Here is a 6000-nt window from a genome sequence, read left to right on the forward strand (position 1 = left end):
TCCCCTTCCACCTCTGGATTATATTGTTTATATTTTTATTTTCTAGTCATTGCCTTATTTACTCTAAATAGCATATATAAATGTTTAATTCTTGATTTATCAAATTTACTATGGATTCAGTATCCACAATGAAAGGCAAGAACACTACCCTTCTACTCCTCTTCTCTCTAGTTACCTCCCTATTGTTCTTAGTTATGTTAATATTGTCTGAAAAATACTGTGTGATCTTAATTCATGTTTCCCCTTTTCCATTTTTCCATTCAAGCAATAACATGCTGTGAATTTTATTGCCTCAGGAGAGGCACAGGGCAGGGAGGAGGGCAGAGTTAGCCAGTCAAATGTTTGCCTGTTTTACTTGTCCGCACACCTGAGCTCAGCGAGGAGCACACGACGTTCAGGAGGACGCAGGGGCCCTGGAGGAGCAGGGGCAGGAGAGGCTCCCCCGTCGGAGGTCCGCGAGGGCCGGAGCGGTGCTGAGAAGCTACGTGGGAAACAAACACCGCTCCATGGTGGAGCCCGAGGAGGGGCAAACCTCAAAAAAGGTAGTGGTGTCAGCTATTTGGGGAAAGCAGGACCCTAGCACAGGGTTCCAACCTCAGCTGAGACTCCCATGCCGCGCGTGGAGCCCCGATGGAGCAGAGATCTGCTGCGCTGCAAAGAGTCATTCATGGAGGCTCCCGGTTCCCCGGGTGTGCAGATCACTGAAGCCTGGGGGGGCCCTTCTCTCTGAATATTTGGCAACTGCATACCTTGGTGGGACCCCGGGAGGGCAGAGAAAGCCCAGGAATGTCTGTGGTTACATTTCCCATCAAGCAGGTCTTATGAGAGAGGTAGAGGGAGAAAGAGAATATTTCCCAGAGGTGGAAATTAAACTGAAATGTAGAAAATAAAGTGATATTTCTTATACATTTGAATTTGTTGGCTGAGATACCCTGCCACGTAATCTTTAAATTGCCAAGATTTATGAGATTTACTTGCTGTTCTGTAATATAATTATTAAATCTTCTGTGCTTTTGACATTGTTTGACACCCAAAAGTGAAAACCAATAGACGGCATGTACAATATTAAGATTACATAAGTATTATTCACCGCAAACCAAACATTGCGATTGAACTAATTTAGAAGGAAACTGAAGGCTACGACATTAAAAGTTTGCTGCTTAAATTTTTCTTTTATTTTTTCTGGTTGTACTTAGTTGCCACCATTATGTACAATCTGATGTCTTGGTTTCCCATTTTTGGCCTGAAGAACTTCAAGTAATTGTTTTCTCGTGGGGAGACTGAATGGTAACTTTTTAATTTCCAGATGTCTTCATTTTATCCTGATGCTTAATTAACAATAAGGCTAAATTCAAAAAGTCTTTCCCTAGACCTTTGAAGACATTACTGCACTTTCTTCTATTTTCTTACTTTTGTCTACTTGCTCTAAAATAGATTGAGAGAGGTGAACTGAAGGCTCCATCTCTAGTGGGTTTCTATTTCTCCTTGCATCTCCTACAGTTGTTGCTTTATCGATATTGATGCTATGTTATTTGGTGCAGAGATTTTATACCTTCATTGCAAATTCCCCCTTTAATATTATAAAGTATCTTGTTTTAATGCTTTTTGGGTCTAAATTCTGACATTACTACAAGTCTGGCTTTGGTTTTTCTCTCAGGCCCAAATACTCTCACGAGGAAGCATCTTGAGGGAACTCCACTGATGGTTGCTCCACAGCCAGCTCCTCCCTTTGAATCCGCTGATGCTGAGCCTAGAGCTTATCTGAGGATTCCTAGAAAGAACCTGGCTTGGCTTTGGTGTCCTGAGATGCAATTTCTTCTCTTTTGATTTTTACAGGAAATTTCAACCCATTTGCTTTCTATTTTCCAGGTAGTCCTCAAAATTTCTGGCACACTGACGAGACTGTAATCGTTTTCTACAGATATAGTTCTGTGATTTTGAAAAGTATCTGTGTTGGAATTTCAGTGGGAGATGAGAGAGTGGGGATTAATCATGTGTCACAGCGTACATCTTGACCTGGAATCTTTCCTGCAAGAGATTCTCAATTGTAAGCTCCACATTTATAGAAATAAAACATTGTTTAGTGCCCATCCATTTTCTTCTTCCCTCTCTTACTCTTCAACATGTATTGCATGTGCACACAAAATCATTTCATTTAACATGTGAATACTTTTCCTTAATATTCACTAAAACTCTCAGTGCTTGAGTTCTCTTTTCTTCCCATGCTGAAAATGTAAAATACTGGAGAGATCTATCTGAACAACGTATCTCTAGTGAGCATTCAGAAATTTCACATGGTTTCCTTTGCTGTGCAGAAGCTTTTTAGTTTGATGTAGTCCCACTTGTTCATTTTTTCTTTAGTTTCCCTTGCCCGGACAGACGTGTGACTTGAAAATATGCTGCTAAGACCGACGTCAAAGATCGTACTGCCTATGTTTTCTTCCAGGAGTTTCATGGTTTCAGGTCTTACATTCAAGCCTTTAATCCATTTTGAGTTGATTTTTGTGCATGGTGTAAGGGAATGATCTACTTTCATTCTTTTTCATGTGGCTGTCCAGTTTTCCCAACACCATTTATTGAAGAGACTCTCTTTTCTCCATGGTATGCTCTTGGCTCCCTTGTCGAATATTAGCTGTCCATAAATGTGTGGGCTTATTTCTGGGCTCTCGATTCTGTTCCCTTGATGTGTGTGTCTGTTTTTGTGCCAGTACCATGCTGTTTTGGTTACTGTAGCTTGTAGTATATTTTGAAATCAGGAAGTGTGATACCTCCAGCTTTGTTCTTTTTTCTCAGGTGTTCTTTGGCTATTCAGGGTCTTTTGTTGTTCCATATAAATTTTAGGATTCTTTGTTCTATTTCTTTGAAAAATTTTGTTGGAACTTTGATAGGGATTGCATTGAATCTACAGATTGCTTTAAGGAGTATGGACATTTTAATGATGTTGATTCTTCAAATCCAAGAGCATGGAATATCTTTCCATTTCTACGTGTCTTCTTTGAGTTCTTTCATCAATGTTTTATAGTTTTCAGTGTACAGATCTTTCACCTCTTTGGTTAAGTTTATTCCTAGGTATTTTATTCTTTTGATTACAATTGTAAGTGGGATTGCATTCTGAATTTCTCTTTCTTCTGCTTCATTGTTAGTATGTACAAACGCAACTAATTTTTGTACATTGATTTTGTTTCCTGCGACTTGACTGTATTCCTTTATTGAGAAGATATTTGCAAACCATATATCAGATAAGGGGTTAGTATCCAAATTATACAAAGAACTCATACAGCTCAACAAGAAAACCAACAATCCAATTAAAAAATGGGCAAAAGATCTGAACAGAGATTTCTCTAAAGAAGATACACAGATGGCAAACAGGCATATGAAAATGTTCTCAACATCATTAGTTATCAGGGACATGCAAATCAAAATTACAATGAGGTATCACCTCCCTCTGGTCAGAATGGCTATAATTAACAAGACAGGAAACAACAAATATTGGAGAGTATGTGGAGAGAAGGGAACCCTTGTACACTGCTGGTGGGAGTGCAGACTGGTGCAGCCACTATGGAAAGCAGTATGGAGTATCCTCAGAAAATTAAGAATAGATCTACCATATGATCCAGCTATTCTGCTGCAGGGTATTCATCCAAAGAACTTGAAAATACAAAAGCATAAAGATGCATGCACCCCTATGTTCATTGCAGCATTATACACAATAGCCAAGACTTGGGAGCAACCTAGGTGCCCATCAAGGGATGAATGGATAAACAAGATGTGGTATTTATACACAGTGGAATACTACTCAGCCATAAGAAATGATGAAACATGGCCATTTCTGACAACATGGATGGTCCTTGAGGGTATTCTGCTGAGTGAAATTAGTCAGAGCGAGAAAGTCAAATACCATATGACCTCACTCATAAGTAGAAGATAAAAGCAATGACAAACAAACACATAGCAATGGAGATTGGATTGGTGGTTGCCATAGGGAAAGGAGGGGAGGGCAAAAGGGGTGATTAGGCTGACATGTGAGGGGATGGACTATAATTAATTTTGCGGTGGTGAACAGGATGTAATCTACACAGAATTCGAAATATATTATGATGTACATCCAAAAGCTATATAATGTTATAATCCAATGTTACTGCAATTAAAATATAAGTAAATAAATAAATTTCAGAGTGCATATATATATATATATATATATATTTTTTTTTTTTTTTAGGCAGATTAGCCCTGAGCCAATCCCCCTCTTTTTGCTGAGGAAGACTGGCCCTAAGCTAACATTCATGCCCATCTTCCTCCACTTTATATGTGGGATGCCTGCCACAGCATGGCTTGCCAAGTGGTGCCTTGTCTGCACCCGGGATCCCAACAGGTGAACCCTGGGCCGCTGAAGTGGAGGGTGCAAACTTAACCACTGTGCCACTGGGTATATTTTAAGAGACATTGCTGTTATGTAGCCATTAGAGAGTGGCATAATTCTGAGGGGAATCACAGCAATTTGTGGTCAGAATACAGAGTAGTATACAGAATACAGTATAGTAATAAAAAATATATCAATAAGTTCAAAGTTTTGAATAAATTGCTTGCATGTAACTTTATTCTTATACTTTCTACACATCACCAGGTTCAAGGCATTTTACAGCTAGTGGGTGATAATATTTGCAATAAGTCAGTTTTTTCTTTATATGATAAATACACAAGCAGAGAGTTATATGTTCAATTTAACTATAAAGACATGTGATGTTACTATCTGCCTGATCTTAAATCCTCCTTTTGGAAGATAAATATTTTTTTATTTAATAGAAACATTAGTTCATCTACTTTGTTAGCCCCATCAGCATCTGTATTATCACTTTTCCTTTTGGAAATCGAATGGCTTGAGCCCTTCTCTAAAGGAACCACTTAGCATTGTGCAGACTCACCATGTGGTGCACCTGAAAGCCCAAAACCCATCATCATACAGACTTGTATTGGGCATGTCCAAAAATTTAGACAGACAGCTATCTTGTAGGTAGCAACAGGAAATAAAAGAGCTGCAAGACAGTCATAGTAAAAGGATGCTGGAAACGTTCTAGATCTTGATCTGGGTGATGGTTACACAGGTATATACATATGTAAAAATTCATCAAGATATATATTTAAGATTTGTGCATTTTACTATATGTCTCTTATACAACAATAAAAAACAACTTGTGAATATAAATGAGAACCATTTTATATAAGCCTCTAAACTTTGCCCAATTATTGAATATAGCAACAGAAATTTTCAGAGGAGTACTAAGTATTAGAAATTTCCCTAAACGGTATGAAACTATTTTATGGTAGTTATTTTAGTTTCCTGCAATAAATTTAAAACATTCTAAAATTTTCAACTTAAGTTAAAACTGTCCCATCAACCGCACAACAGTACAATGGATGGATAATCATGGGTATGATCACATTTTGGAACACTGTGCAGCAATGTCAAGTAAGGAAGCACAGCGGCACTCATAAACATGGATAAACCTCACAAGTGCAAGGTTGGGTGAAAGAAACAAGTCACAAAGAAACTATCAAAGGTAGTCAAAAGGAGCTATATCGTTATGCATGCTTACACAGGTGGCAAACCTAAAGAGATGCCAGAGAATGATGAAAAAAGCCAGTCGTTACCCCTCAAGGGAGGGAGGAGGATGCTGATATAGGAAAGAACCACAGATGGCGCTAAGGTACTGGCATCGTTCTGCTATGTTTCTTCACCTGGGGGGTGGTTACACACGGGTTTACTTTAGGATTGCTCTTTAAGTATAAAAGAGCCATACTAACAAGTAAAAATCCAATAATCAGCTATTTCATGGTCCAGAAAGCCCAGGGGTTTACCCTTTGGGAAACTGAAAGTAGTTGCAGGTAGCCGGCATTATGTGTAGAGTTGCCAGATTTAGCAAATAAAAATAAGAAATTACAGCAAATAAAAACACTGGATGCTCAGTTACATGTGAACTCTGATAAACAATGAATAATCTT

Source organism: Equus caballus, chromosome 17 (assembly GCF_041296265.1).
Source record: "Equus caballus isolate H_3958 breed thoroughbred chromosome 17, TB-T2T, whole genome shotgun sequence".
NCBI lineage: Eukaryota > Metazoa > Chordata > Mammalia > Perissodactyla > Equidae > Equus > Equus caballus.